Below are 16,331 nucleotides of genomic sequence, written 5' to 3' on the forward strand. Positions count from 1 at the left end.
AGTCTGTATCTGCAAAAAGAACAGGAGTACTTGTGGCACCTTAGAGACTAACAAATTTATTAGAGCATAAGCTTTCGTGGACTACAGCCCACTTCTTCGGATGCATCCACGAAAGCTTATGCTCTAATAAATTTGTTAGTCTCTAAGGTGCCACAAGTACTCCTGTTCTTCTTTTTTCATTGTGCGCTTTGACATACTCCCATTTCAAACAGCTGGTATACTCCCGTCCTGCCTTTCAGCTTGAACAGGAATACGTCAAAACATGTTACGGAACTTTTAGCTCTCAGTAGCAGGGTCCACATGGTGACTTAGTGTGCAACATGCAAGTGCGCTGTAGATTCACACCTGGGCTTGCTGTGCACTAAGTCACCATGTAGACAAGTCCTAACTCAAATATACTTTGAGAACACAATGAACTGTTGCTTTCACATCCAATACCTTGCCTGCTACTAATAGGAAATGTAGTAAAGCAGAAAGGGATCAATTGTGGGGAAAACTGGCAAAATTGCTTATAGGTTGGACAATGCATCTTGATAATACAATATTAACTACTCTCTGTCCTGGAAGTGCTCATATGAGGCTTGTCAAATGAGCAGCTAACCTGCTTTGCTTCATCTATGAGCTAGCATATGGAGCAACTTCTCGGAAAGACCATCAGAGCAGATTCTTTATCTAGATTGCATTAACTGGTTTATTATCCTTAGCCCCATGAGGAAGATGAGGGATTTAATCACATCCTGAAATACATGTGTCAAGGAAGGAAGGAAACAAGCAAGAGCCCTGTAAAATAGAGCTCAAAATACTCCCTTACCTCACAGGGCTTTCGTGAATTAATTTTTAGTAAGCATTTCAAAGAGTAAATCACTAAGGAGTAGTTGTATTTGGAAACTGAATTTATTCTTTATTTCTGCCTGTGGTACAGTAACGCCTATAAGCCCCTGTGGCAGGGTGATGACTCAGCGGCACCTCCTGCTGGTCATCCTGGGAATTAGCTCTTTCCAGCTCGAGCGCCCTCTTCAGGCCGGTGTCTTGCCTGCCGCTGGCCCCCGTGTCCCTCCCGGATCCCGGTGCCCCTCTACATCAGGGTTCTGCCCCTGGCAATAACCCACAATCGGTCTCCCCACCCAGGGGAACCCCCAACCCTCTATCCTCACCTTGCCTCAGTGGCTACTGCCAGTCTCCATCTAGCCCCCGCTCACTGGGGCAGACTGCAGTCTGTAATGGCCACTCATCATTGGCAAGGAGGGTTAGGACCTGCTGCCTTTGCCTATCTCTGGGCTGCCCCTCTGCAGCCCCAGTATCTATTTGGCCCTTTTTGCAAGGCCTGCAGCCTGGGGTTTTTCCTGGCTAGAGCTCCCCAGCTCACTCTGCCCTTCCCCAGCACTGCTCCACCATCAGGTACCCTTCTCAACTCCCAGGCAGCCAGGTCCTTCTCTCTCAAGAAGCTAGAGAGAGAGTGTGTCTGTTAGCTTCTGGCCCACTGCCCTCTTATAAGGGCCAGCTGGGCCCTGATTAAGCTGGCCACAGCTGCTGCTTTCTCCATCAGCCTACCTTTTCCCAGCTGCAGCCCTCTCCAGGGCTGCTTTAACCTCTTCAGGGCCGGAGTGGGGCGACCACCCCACTACAGCCCCAATCAACACTGGAGACCCACTGTGCTAGGTACTGTATGCAGGGCTCGCTCTAGGCACCAGCAAACCAAGCACGTGCTTGGGGCGGCATATTTTCAAGGGCGGCATTCTGGCCATTTTTTTTTTTTTTTGCTTCCGGCAGCAAAAGCCTAGAGTTGGCCCTGGCAGCAGCAGTGCGTCGTGCGCGGGGGGCGCCCTGGGGCTGCTGTGGTTCGCACCGCGAGGGAGCAGTGCCGCACCTTGTGGCTGGGCTGGGCAGGCTCCGAACGGGGGACACTCGGGCTGGGGCCACCCGGCGGGGCACATGGAGCCGCCTGCAGGTGCCGCAGGGCGGCCGCCCCACACCGCCTCAGCTGGGGCTGGGCGAAGCGGCCCAAGCCACCCAGGGACTGTGGCCCAGTGCAGCCAGAAGCAGCAGCAGCAGCGGGGCCATAGAGGGTGGAGCGCTGCCGTGCGGCGCCTGTGTCCCACTCTCCGGGGCTCCACTCCTTCTGGGGCTACCCTGCTCCAGCTCCTCAGCCCCCTGCCAGGGCGGTCCCCCGGCTCTGCCCTCCTGGGTCCCAGCTGGTCCTGGAGGCGGGAGCCTTGGCTTGAGGGACCCTGGGCTGAGGCCCGGGAGCCCCGCTGCTTACCCCGACCCTGCCAGCACCGGACCGGCTGGAGGCGAGAGGGGAGCGGGCGGAGTCAGCACTGGTGGGGGGGAGCTCAGGGCTGGGGCAGCAGGGAGTGCGGGTGGTGGGGGGAGAGAGAGTCCAGCACTGGGGTGGCAGGGTGTGCGGGTGGGAGGGGAAGAGAGAGGCCAGCGCTGGGGCGGCAGGGGGTGGAGGTGGGGCCGGGGGAAGAGAGCCCATTGATGGGGTGAGGGGCAGCCAAAAAATGTTTTGCTTGGGGTGGCAAAAAACCTAGAGCCGGCCCTGACTGTATGTACATATAGTAAAAGATAGTCCCCACCATGAAGAGCTTACAATGTAAATTATAGTGTGGTGGTGGCAGCACTACAATTAAGGTTCAGGCTAGCTTACTTTTTCATAGCTGATTGTTCTAATTGTTCTAAAATCCACATGCTTACTTGGATTGTCTTGAAAGTTGCTGCGCCTCATAGGGACCCAGGAGGATGAATGGTCAGATTTTGAGGTTGTTTGAGCAAAGGGTTTCTAAAGTACAGCCCTCCTAAATAAGTCATGTGACACCAACATTGTACAGTTCTTCTGATCGTTTTGCGCGTAGCTGGGGCTCCTATCATCCGCTCAGTATTGATTTCAGCAGTGTTCAACACCCACAGCCCCTTTGGGAAAGCAATACTTTGAACGTTATTCAGGGTAAAAGTTGGATCTACAATGTCTCAAGCCAAGCTGCAGAGCCAGAGAAAATCATTTGTATGGTGTGACAAGACTCGGGTTCTGTTGCTAACCAGAGTATTTGCAGGCTGGCTGATGTCAGAGGGACTGGATGGCTTGAGGTGACGTTTCTTGTGCCCACTGGTTGCTCCCTGGCTGCATTTTGTAGAGCAGTTTCCTGTTTACAAGCTGATATTTCAGAGTGTTCTAAAAGCCATATGCATACTCCGTTCTTACTTTAGTGTCAAGGAGAACACCAATAATTAAATAGAGGGAAGACAAAAGACTCTAGAAGCAGCAGCATTAGGCCAGATCTACACTCAGGGGCGCTGGAACAATCTATATGGAGCGGGTGCTGAGAGCCATTGAACCAAACTGTAAACCCTGTATATGATGGAAACCACTTTGAGCCAGGGGATGCTGCTGCACCCCCAGCACTTCTAGTTCTAGCACTTATGTCTACACTAGAAACTTTTGCCAGTATAGTAATGTCAGTTGAGTGTGTGATTCTTAATGACATTTTTTACTGGCAAAAGCCCTAGTGTAGATGTACCATTTAATTTCATTTGGGTAATTGGTATAAGCTATAACATCAGAAGCACTCTCTTATCATTGTAAGTTGAACCTACATACATTAAGAGTGTTTGCTGGGTTAGCTATACCAGTAACCTTTTGTAGTGAAGACTAGGCCTTAAGGTAAGGCAAACATGTGTCATGGTCCTCACCTGTTTTCTAAACAATGGGACAGAGTGTGATCAAAGAAAATCAGGTAGCTAGGTAGCTACAACTCTCATCAATGGCAGCATGATCAAAAGGAATTGCACAGCACCAGGAAACACAACCCTAATAGAAATCCCTATTCTCAGGGCTGTCATAATGCTGACATTAATAAATGTAGTGCCAGGGTACTGTGGTCAGTCAAAGCTATAACTTGTGTTTATCACTAAATATGAAGTCAGAAAACAAATTTCAATTTTCTACAATAATTTATCCACGCGTCACAAACCAAAAGCTTTCACTCATCCTAGTGCTGTTGTTTCTGTGAAAAGGGGTCCAAAAGGAAATGTTAGACAGAGAATTTTTTTAAACCAACCATTGCAAACCTCAAATGATATTTTCCCCTCACAAATCAAGGAATAGGAAATAGGAAAATCAAGGAGTGCACAAATTACAACAAAATTTTAAAACGATACTCAAATCCAAAGGACAGAATTTCAGTAGAACTTTTTCACCCCCTGTTAAAATGGAAATCCAGGTATAACATATATTATGGGGCATTCATTAGGGCAAGGGGAAGAGTCTGTGGGGCAAATTGAGGGTCACTTCATCAAGGGCTCCCTCAGATATAGTCCCCACCCCGATAGCTGATTTTAATAATCCAAGAGCTCTAAAATCCACATGCACAGGAAGATTGTCTTGAAAATGTGTATACCCCTGGGGTAGAGTTTATGGTGCAAATGTTGGGTAATTTGATTAAAGGGTTCCCAGTATACATCCCCAGTATGAATTTCTTTTAATTTTCAAAAGGCTCAAAATCCATGTGCATAGTGAGATTATATTGAATACCATTTATCATAAGGCCTATACAGATCTAGACAAAACAATAAAATGCCTATACACATTTCCCTGCCTCAGTTTCCCCACCACATTGAGCGTTCTTTGAGTTGAGGTGGTCAGAGATTTTTAAGGAGTCCAGAATCATTCCCCTCCCCCTTTCCTCCTGCACTTGCTTTCTCCTCTGTGTAAGGGGGACTGTTGTCCCCTTACTGACATTCAGTGGGGGTGTTTTGGTTGGCTATCTCCCAGTACTAAAAGGGGAAGGGTCGATGGAAAATCAGGACCCTGAGACTGACAGTCCCCAGGAACAATGGGAAGAGGCCAATGCTCCAGGTCAGTCCGATTGACAGGGCGGGCAGGCTAATCAGGGAGTCGGGAGGCCAGAGGGGTCCTGTCCTCTATGTGAGCGGGAATTGCCTGGGTCAGACAGAGTGGGGTCAAGCTAAGGAGAGAGCAGGGCCCAAGCTGAGCTGGGGAGCAGAGCCGTGCCAGATCCAGAGGGGCCAGAAAAGCCCAGGGGGCTGGAGGCAGAGCAGCAGCAGCAGTGCAGAGGCCAAGTGGAGCCGGAACTAGAACAGTGGAGCTGGGGCTGGAACTGGAACAGTCTGGAGCTGGGTGTGGTGAGCAACTGGGGCCAGCCAAGGGGGGAACCTGGGCAAAGGGCCCAGCGCAGAAAGACACCCCCAGCCAAGGGTCCTTGCAGGCCAGACTGAGTGGGGGAGGGGCTGATGCTGGGAAGAAGGGTCCCACCACCCAAAGCCCGGAGGTGTGTGGCCACCACCAGAGCAAGTGTCCAACCCACAGCATCCCTGGGCCTGAGAAGGAGCCAGAGCCAGGGCCTGAGAAGGAGGCCTGGGACCTACAAGGAACAGACTGTGAACTGCCCTGACATTCCAGAGACCCTTTGTAATGTTCCCTGCCACAGAGCGGGGTGATGTGTTTTCCTTTAACCTTTCCCATTTTTCCTTATTCTTTTTTAAATTAATTGCTGACTAAATAAATTGTATTTGCTTTAAATTGTATGTAATGATCAGTGGGTCCAGTGCAGAGAGAGTACCCCAGAATGGGGACAGCCTTGCCCCTGTCCTAGGTGACCACAGCAAGGCTGGGGGTCGAGTCCCCCAGGAATCCTGGGCCCAGCCTTGTTGGTGTTACAAGGACTCTGTCGGACAGGAAAGTGGAAGGGGAGTCCTCAAGGATAGGGAGGCCTCTGGGTAAAGGAAGTGGGAGCGAGGACTCAGATCCTTCCGCTAGCCCATTTCACCAGCGTAGTGCAGAAGCCAGGAAAGTTCCTCACAATAGTAGGACCATTCCCCTGCTTACATCAGGAACATGAAGTCTCTTCCCACTCCTGCAGCTAACTGTCTGCTCCTGGTCTCTTCTTCCTCTCTCCCCCTTAAATGGCCAGTGAGAATAAAAGAGGATTTTCTTTTATAACCTCCAATGTCCTTAGGTGACCCCCGGTTCAGTCTTGTCAGGTGACCCATTGCTTAGTTATCATGCCCTGGAGTTTGCCCTGAGCATTAGCCATCTCATCGTCCAAGGGTGCTCCATTTGAATGGATGATTATCAGAGTTAAATAACCCTTTTATTGTTAGCTCTGTGCCAAGTGCAAGAATTTCTCCTGTCCCCTCCTGCTTTTAGTTCAATATGGAGGCAAAAGACAGGAGAGAAAGCAAATAAACCCAGCTATCAAAATGGAATCTGCAGTGTCTGACACAAATAAACACAGACAGTCCCCAACATCAAGCAGAAATCATAAACTCTATCCAGACAGATTATCCCAATTGTCACACCTACATCTCCTGTTGCATGATAAATGACATTCCTTCCAGGGTCACTTAGGAAATGACTGAGTTTAGCTTGGGAATCTCTTGTTACACAGTCAGTACAGCAGAAGAGTCTGTACTAACCATGTTTAAAGCAATGTTAAAGTTAATTTGTTGCCACATGTCTTTATTTTACTAGCCTGCTCACCTGGCTACCATCCCAGATGAGACAGGTCCCCAATTTCTAGTTGGTATATTGTTCAAGGAAAGTGGTTTTGTTTTGTTTTCCCTCAACTATAGTTTTGATGGCTACATGCAGAGGACTCTCATAATAACTCTTTTGGTTTCATCTGATGAATCACACTTCAGTATTTCAAGGACAGAATTATAAACAAACCTTCACTGAAAAAATTAGAGACACTTGACAATGAACTACTCTATTTATACCAGGTTTATATCTAGTTCCCAGTGCATTATTGAGTTGGTCGGTACTTGCAATAAAGGGAAAACAAAGCTTGCATTTTTATTATGAGAGTAACTAGTGATCTGAAAATAATGTGGGAAAAAGCAGCTTTAAAATCTAGCTGAGTTTCCACAGCTTGGTATTTAAATACCGCTATCTCTGCAGTGCCTGAGCACATCAAAAATATTTACAAATTTATCTTCACAACAACCTGTGAAGTAGGGATAATTTATTATTATCCCCATTTTACAGATGGGGAGCTGTGGCAGAGATTAAGGGCTTTGTCCAAGGTTATATAGGAAGTCTGTGGTAGAACAAGGAATCAAACCAAAGCCTCCTGCATGCCAGTCTAATGCCTTAACCACCAGAGCATCCTTCTCCCAGCTGACATTGCCATGTCCCCACGCAGACCTGTGTTATCCATTTTTGGAGCTTTCTAAGCTGGCTGCAGAACTCCAGGCAGGCAGCTTGCACCACGACAGCTTTCTGCCTCTGGGGTTATGGAGCATCCGTTCTGCCAGCAGATCCCAAGGTAGTGAATCAGTCCCACTGATTTTATTGTATTAATGCCTGTGTAGCTAAAAGCCAAATTTGGCCCTTTACACTATAATTGCCTTAGGTGTATATTCATTGTCTCACTGTTGGACAAAAAGAGGGGGTTAGTAGGTTATGTCCAGAGATCCTAGTTTTCCATGAGGAAAACCCCCAAAATTCTCTGATTAAAAAACCAGAAAAATCCGTGGTTTTTCCATGATTAAAATGAAACATTGAACTTTAGTTTCCCTAGGCACAATATAAATAAGTATCAGTTGAACACAATGTTTTATTGATATATTTACCATTTTTAAGCAAGTTTGAAGCCTACCATCAACGTGAAATTTGTCCTGGCCAAACTCAGTGACACAGTCTTTAGGGGTCTTTCTTAAGTTTTCAGCATCTTTTCATAACTGCAATTATTCATGTCTGGAGACTGATGTTAAATTTGAGATGCATTAAAACATAAACTCTACATGGTAGAGTAACCTCTATACACTGGAAGCAGTTTATTGGAGTATGTTTAGCTATGTAAATTTAAAGCACATTAAAAAATCAACCACAAGACGGAGAGCTTGCGTGCACTGAATAAGTGACACTGGTACTTTCAGTAAAATTTAGTGAATAATTAATACATATTTTCATTTCTTCACAAAATGTAAAATCTAAAGATACTCTGTAAAAATAGCCAACAAATTCTGCATTTTTCTGCATTTTTCCACGCAGAATGGATTTCTAGGATCCCTGGTTATGTCTGCAGAGGTGTTAATGGGCCACTCTAATGGGTACTTTATAATATGTGCTAACTACTTATGCTAAACAATCTGTTCCACCTTGCATTTAGCTGGGAGTACCTTTCCCTGACCTGAGGAAGAGCTCTGTGTGGCTCAAACGCTTGTCTCTCTCACCAATAGAAGTTGGTCCAATAAAATATATTACCTCACCCACCTTGTCTCTCTTTTTAAATCCTGGACATTCTAATGCAGGAAATTTTCAGTCTTTCATTCTTACAACTTTCAAAAGATTGAAGTGGGCTGTAGTCCACGAAAGCTTATGCTCTAATAAATTTGTTAGTCTCTAAGGTGCCACAAGTACTCCTGTTCTTCTTTTTGCGGATACAGACTAACACGGCTGCTACTCTGAAACCTGTCAAAAGATTAAACGTTCATTTTCCCTGTGTCATTGTGAGCCTCTCTAGATGATTAAGCAGTTCAACGGAGATGGCTTTAGTGTGAGATACAACTTCAGTGGCAATTTCCTTTCAAGCAAGGAAGGAAACAACAAGAAGAAATATAGTCCTGTCCATATTCAATATGGCTGGACATATATAAATCATGAACTGTGCAAAGCTTCTGAAACATTAAGTGAAGACACAAGTCCTTTAAATTCACACACACTCCTGCTTTTGTTCTGCAAATTTGCTGTAGTCTGTACCAGACAAAACAAAATGCTGTCTTTCTGAGTAGAGCCATTAGTGACAGCGCTAATTATTTCAGGGTATTTTCTTTGCCCTTTGCCTCTGGAGGTAGTTTTGTTTAGTGGATAGGGCACTGGACTAGAATTCAGGAAAATTCAGTCCTCTTCCTGGCTCTGCCACTCACCTTCTGTGTAACCTTGGGTGAGTCACTTTACATTCCTGGCCTTAGTTTCCCTGCCCATGGAATATGAATAATGATGTTTACTTCCTTTTATAATGACAGGTTTCAGAGTAGCAGCCGTGTTAGTCTGTATCCGCAAAAAGAAGAACAGGAGTACTTGTGGCACCTTAGAGACTAACAAATTTATTAGAGCATAAGCTTTCGTGGACTACAGCCCACTTCTTCGGCTGCATATGCATCCGAAGAAGTGGGCTGTAGTCCACGAAAGCTTATGCTCTAATAAATTTGTTAGTCTCTAAGGTGCCACAAGTACTCCTGTTCTTCTTTTTCCTTTTATAACATGCTCTGAGATGTATGGATGAAAAGTGCTGTATTAGAGTTAAGTATAATTACTGAGTAGAGCATTTTTATGAGTCTTGCTGAGATGGTTTAAATTACACCTATGTTAAACAGTTTGCTCCCTCTGCTTTAATGAGCATGATATGAAAGATCATTTTAATAGTGTATTAGCAAATGCACATTTCATATTACAATATAAAGCTGATGACATCCTCTGAGATCAGTTCTTAAGATGGATAAAAACATGCAGAGATGTCCAAGCACTTTCCAGACATTAGCTATCAAAGCCTCACATCACCTCAGAGATATAAGCAAGGAATATCGAGGGATCAATTCACCACTGAAATCTCTGATTGAACATAGCAGCTGCTCAACAGCACTCTTCGGCAGGACTACGTAAATGTGTAGTGGAAGTAAGAATACTACAACTATAATTGCATGGGGGATTAGGGAAGCAGAATGTTACTACTTGCATTGGAATTTGGCCAGGACACCAAACACTTCTAACTACTGGAAAAATGCCAACAAATCTTCACTTGAATTCAAACAAGTGGTCAGGACCCGAGCTCCAAATCTCATACAAACCATGTAACTTTTGGTAGTACAGTGCTTCTGTCTCTGTGCTGTGGCCTTGGCTTAGTCCTCAAGGGGAAAACCATCACCAGCCAAATCATCAGCATCACTTCCTACAACATCCAGGAGTTCCTTGGAGGTCTCTCACCCAGCCACTGAGTAGCCCCTCCTCTTCCCACCACAGCCAAAGTCAAAATCCAAGCAAGGGAGTGAGGCAAGTCAAGATTGTGACAGTCCAGCCCAATGTGAGTACTCACTTGAGCAAAGTTATTACCTGCCTGAGGGCCAGTGGGACAGCATTAAGTTAATTGTCCTGATAACCTAAGTGCCTGCAAAATCAGGACTTTATCCAGTGATTAGTATTGACACAGGCTTTAAGAAGTTAGATACATGAGTTGTATCCTGGGAGTGTCACTTTAGGGGAAGAAAATACGTGTTTGAGGAGAAATTCAGTGATTTTTTCCCCCTGCAACAGCTTAAGCCACCCCGCTTTTCTGCTCCATGGTAAGCGTGAAACATACTGAATCACTCTGGCAGATACCTTAAGCTAGGTGGTTGTATATCACTTCATTGGGTTCTATTCAAACATGCTCTTGCGTAATAAAAAATAATAACCATGTTCTCATGCTCTACATCATATTTTTATGGCACTGACATCATTAGCAACTGCTAGTAAATTGACCAGCAAGAGAGTCGATTTCCTGTAGCTCAGTGTACAAGTCTTAATGATCCATTTTTTTTCAGTCCATGTTCACAACCATGCAGGAAAAGGATGTCCTATTTTTAGAAATAACCTTGAGCATGTTTACTGGCAAGCATATCTATAGACCAACAGTGCAACTGCTGTAACTCTGATCCAACTGCTTTTCATAATCAAAGAGCACAGCTAAATAGGCTATGCTACTGAACTTATGCATTCAGGCAGCAAAGCACACCTGGATGAAGCACAGTCTAATTGTGTTATTGTTTTTTGTTCTTTTCTTTTTTAATGTATTTTACAGAGATGGATATAAAAAGAATTTGAGGTCAAGGCCTACACTTCCACACAGACTGAGTCACTGTGGAGCTGTGCAAGCTCTGCAAGGCTTAGCCCATGAAGGGGACGGCAAACTGAGCTCTGCGGTATGGATGCAAACCAAGTTTGACTTTGGTAAACTGGAACCTCCAAGAGAAACCAGCAGCTCCCTGATTTCCCCTGCCCTCACATATATAGATGTCTTTCTGCCACAGCTACACCAGCTGCTCCCCTCCCCCCAAACAGGAGTCCTGCTCTCCTTCACCAGCTGCCTCTTCTTCCAAATCAGCACCAACACAATGTCTTGTGAGGTTAGCAATGGAATCTGCTTCCCGCAGGTTTTTGGGGCCACAAAGGGCCATTTCCTCCAGAATAGAAATGAGTGACTGCCTCCATTCCTTCCCTACCACCACCTCCGTAGTGCAGCGGGTGTGGGGGAAATGCCCCGTCCCCTTGCTAGATAGCTTTATTGAAAGATAACTAACAATCTACGTGGCAGCTAGGGAGCTCCTGAGGATGACCTGGAGAAAAAGTATGTGCTAGGGCAGATGCCCCATCATCCCTAGCATGCCACTGGGCCCGATTCCCTCATTGATCTCAAAGGGACTACAGAAAGTTAGGCAAGTTCTGAAGTACTTTGCTGAATTGGGGCTAAGGAATACGCCAGCAGAAGGGGTGGTTGTTGCTGGGGAATGAAGGAGACTTCCTAGGAAAAGAGTGAGATTTGTGCTTTTCCAGTCTGTGTAATAATTGCAGTTGTTCACCAAACTTTTGTGAGCAAAGGCGAAGGCTTTCAAATGTGTTGAACCCCCAAACCCACTCAAACTGAGGCTCAAAGTGACTATTTCAGCTACAGCCCAAAAGATGGTCTTTTCCTTCATCTAAATGCACTGAAGTAAAATAGCAAGAGTTTAATCTAATCTGAGTCTACCAAAGACTCCCATTAGACATGAAAAGGTATTGCAGTAATTCAGTTTTCATCCCTTTATGGATTTACATTCATCCAACACTTGTGCACCAGGGATATAAAACCCTTTAGAATTATTTTTATAGTTTCCTTTGGTGACAGCAATAATGAAAATACAATAGTAAGCAATAATGCAAATACAATAGTAAGTTTCCTCATTTTTAAACTAGCACTGTATATATCAGTGCCAAAAATTCTTTGTCTAGGGAAAGGCTGCAAATAAATAAATGGGATAGCAAAGTGATACAATGTCCATTTAATCAGTAACTTGCCACTTGAACAAACCAATACCTGATGTTTCAGATAACGTCTAATTCTAATACCTGATGCTGCTGGATTAATACACTGAGAAGGTCCTACAAATATTCACTCAGCTGTTTAAACAAATGTGCTTTTCACTCCTTTTTGTGTTCATTTTCCTGGGCTATTCCACAAACTAGCTGGCTAGCAAGAAGGTTTCCGGAAACAGTGAATTTTAAATGAATTCTGGAGAATATTCACTGAAAACAAATTTTGAATTCTTAAAGGTGAGTATTCTCATCCCAGCCCTGTGGCTGATACATACTCTCATCCAATCACTGAGCAAACTGATCACATTACCTCTGTGACCAAAGCGAGCCAGTAAAACTTGAATTTCAAATATCCAGTGCGCAATCAGTCAATGGATCATGAACCACTTGCAGAAATTACTGAGCAAATAATTATAAAATTGGCAAAAATTGCAATCATCTTATGGACAATTTGTGAAAAGAAAAAGAGGCAAAATTCATTCAATAAATTATTCATTATGAACTAGTCACTGAACTCTACTCATAATAATTCTTACTTATTATTTGCATTGCAGTAACATGTAGCACTCCAAAAGGAAACTGGGGCCCCATCTTATTAGATGTTCTGCAAACACAGACTGAGAGCCAATCCCTTCTCCAAACAACTCAGAATCTAAACAGACAAAACAGACAAAGGGTGGGAGGAGCAACACAAGCACTGTGAGGTGAAGTGACTTGCCCAAGGTCACAGAGCAGGTCAGTGGCAGAGCTGGGAAATGGAAATAATCCCCAACTATCCTGACTCCCACTCCAGTGCCCTATTCACTGGACCACACTGCCTCCCCAGTATACTGATTGATTAATCCTGTAAAGTTCTACATATATGCTGAGGTGCTGAGGGCCCTCAACTCCTGTTGTCAATGGCGGAAGAGGGTCTTCAGCACTTCTCAGGGTTGGGCCCTCATCTTATTGTGAAAATTAGAGCTGGTCAGAAAAATTCCAATACAACACTTTTTTTTTTGGTCAGAATTTGCCAATTTTCAAAACCTGCCTGGTTTCCTGCCAGCTCGCCTGCCCAGCTCCTCGTCAGCCTGTCTGGTGGACTAATGAGGAGCCGAGAACCTGGAAGCCCTGGGAAGCGTCTGGTTCCTCAGCAGCCTGGGCTTCCAGGGATCACAGCAGCTCACTATACAGACTGCCCCAGAGTCAGGGTCGCCCAAGCTTCTGCCCTGTAGACTGCCCTGGAGTCGGGGCTCTGTTCCCTTTCTGAATCCCTCATTCCAGATCAAAATAAAACAATATATCAAAATCTTCTGCAAAATGAAGTTACCATTCTCTGCCCAGCTCTAGGAAATGTGGTGGTAAATACATCACTTGTGGCATATCCCTTTGTCCATGTTGATTTGCCTTCCCCCAAACACTTATCTTCTTCAGCCTCTTTTTCTGTATTCAGAGTTTTTATGAAATAAAAAATGAAAATAAAAAGTACTGCAACTGCAACATGCCTGCCAATTTCAGTTTTGGCTTAGAGACCAATTTAAGCTTTTATTATAGCTCCTTTAATATGCAGTTGTTTTTATTTTAACAGAATTGCTGATAGACCCTGAGGATCAAGTTGCAAACAGTGTTACTGTATAATGTTTACTACTTTGCAACTGGGTTTGACAAATGTACAAAATGTTAAAATGTTGCCATGGAATATATTTCCAAGAAGTATTGTTAGAGCCTATTGGAAACCACATGTTGTTCTAATAGGAGGGGAAAACATAATAAAATATGGATTAACACAAGATAAGATTCATATAATAATACACCCTGACAAGAGCAATAACCATGCATTTTCTGAGAAAAGGGATACATATTGAGCCACTTCCAAGAAAGAGTTTTAATCTGTTTCCCTGGAACAGCAACTTACGCCAGAGCTGACTGCTCAAAGGTTGGGCTATTTTTCCACTGACTGTGTCTGGAGAAGAAGACTGGCCGCGGTTCGCCACTCCAGGCCAATGGGGGCTGCGGGAAGGTTGGCCAGCACATCCCTCGTCTCACGCCGTTTCCCGCAGCCCCCATTGGCCTGGAGCGGCGAACCATGGCCAGTGGGAGCCGCGATCGGCCGAATCTGCAGACGCGGCAGGTAAACAAACCAGCCCAGCCCGCCAGGGGCATTCCCTGAACAAGTGGCGGACCGGCTTTGAGAACCACTGCAATACTCCACCTCCCAGGTTGTCAAGCCCAAGAGAGGTTCTGCCAAGTGCCCTTAGAAGACATTGGGTACATCTACACCATAAATGATGTGAGACTGTAGCATGGGCAGGGATATATACCCGCACTCGCTCTAATCAAGCTAGCATAGATAACAACAATAATGAAGACAGGGCAGCATGGATTTCAGCATTAGCTAGCAACCCGAATACATACACAGGATCCCTGGCAGGCTTGTCATGTGGCACACAGCCCATGTTGAAGTGTGTGCTGCTACATCTTCACCCCTATTGTTAGCCATACTAGCTAGATTAATGCTGGCACAGGCATGCCTACCCATGCTACAATCAGACCTTAATTTGTGATGTGGATGTGTCCTATGCTGTCAGAAGTCTACAGCTAAGGAGGGAATATCTTCCTGTGAGCCTCATTCTCAATCCAGCAGTCAGAGGATAATCTGGTTTAGAATTGAATCCAGTCTGGATGAGTGGTACTTAGTACGGAAATGCCTTGACATGGACCTGAAGTCAAAACCAGACAGATCTAGGTAAAAGGATAGCTACTCTAGCTGGAAGCATCCTACTCTCCCTAAGATGCTCAGCTATTCAGCAGATTGCCTGACTTTCTCAGTAGTTCTTAATTCTTCATGGATGATCATAATACTGTGCCTGATTCTCTTTTCACTTCCACTTGTTTCACACCGCTGTGAGTTAATGGAGTTATTCCTGACTTACACTGCTTTAAGTAGGAGCACAATCAGCCCCTGTGGAGGTAACTGAAAGTGAATCAAGCATCCAGAGATGAAAGACTAGAGTGTATTATATCAAATTGCCACTTATTCAACTAAAAATCTTTCTTGACACAGCACTTAACCACTTTGCAAAGGAAATTTCTAGACTCAGGATGACAACTCAGGCAGATATTTTTGCATCAAATATTATCTTGTTTTGTACATCCCCTCTCATCTATCCCTCAAAAAAAATCCAGAGAAATATTTTAAATACTTGTTTACTTACACTTATAAACAGGGGAATATTGAGTAGGAGTACCAAGGTTATATGTCACCTCTGGATTTGTCAATGGTGTACCCGGTACTAGAGTACTGTGCCCTTGTTCTGGTGTCCACAATGCAAGAAGGATGTTGAAAAATTAAAGAGGATTCAGAGAAGAGCCACAAAAATGATTAAATAATTGGAAAAAATATCCATTATAGTGATAGACTGAAGGAGTTCAATCTGTTTAAGGTTATCAAAGAGATGGCTAAGTAGTAACTTGCTCAGTCTGTAAGAACCTACGTAGAGAACAGTAATTTGATAACAGAGGACTCTTCTAGCAGACAAAGATATAGCAACATTCAATAGCTTGAATTTGGAGCTGGGCAGTTTTAGTCTAGAAACAAGCTACAAATGTTTAAGAGTGAGGGCAGAGCAGATTGAGGCTTATTGGGGCCCTGGGCACAAAGACCATGTGGCGCCCCATACCCTGGGGGCCCAGGGCACCAGAATTGGGGGGAGGCAAAGGGGGGGCTATGCCCACCTAATTTTTAACGTGGGCATAGTAGCCTTGGGCAGGCACAGAGCAGCATTCGCAGGTGTTGCGCTTTGTGGCGGAGGAGCTGATCAGGTGATCAGATCCCCCACCACAAAGCACAGCCCCCGCTAAGGGTGCCTGCCTCTTCCCAGTAGAGGGCTGAGGGGGGCCTGAGCCCCCATTGCCATGGGGCCCTGTCTCCTGTTCTTCCCCTTCCCTCCAAGCCCCTGCCTCCTGGCCAGGCCAGAAGCTGGAGCTGGGCCGTGGTAAGAGCCGCTCAAGGAGCCTGGGCTGCTGTGGGGAGCCCAGTCCCTCCTCTCACTCTGGGTGGTGCACCCCAGGGGGCAGGGACATGGGCTGGCAGCTGCTTTTGGGCACCCTGTCCAAGGCAGGAAGAGGGTACAGGGCTCCCCACAGCAACCTGGGCTCCCTGGGCGCCCTAGTTCCGGCTTTTGGCTTGGCCAGGGGGCGGGGCCTTGGGGGAAGAGGAGGAGCAGGGGTGGTATGGGGGGGGGGGAAGAGCAGGAGTTAGGGGGCACAATTCCAACACCAG

This window comes from Chrysemys picta, chromosome 1 (genome assembly GCF_011386835.1).
Source record: "Chrysemys picta bellii isolate R12L10 chromosome 1, ASM1138683v2, whole genome shotgun sequence".
Lineage (NCBI taxonomy): Eukaryota > Metazoa > Chordata > Testudines > Emydidae > Chrysemys > Chrysemys picta.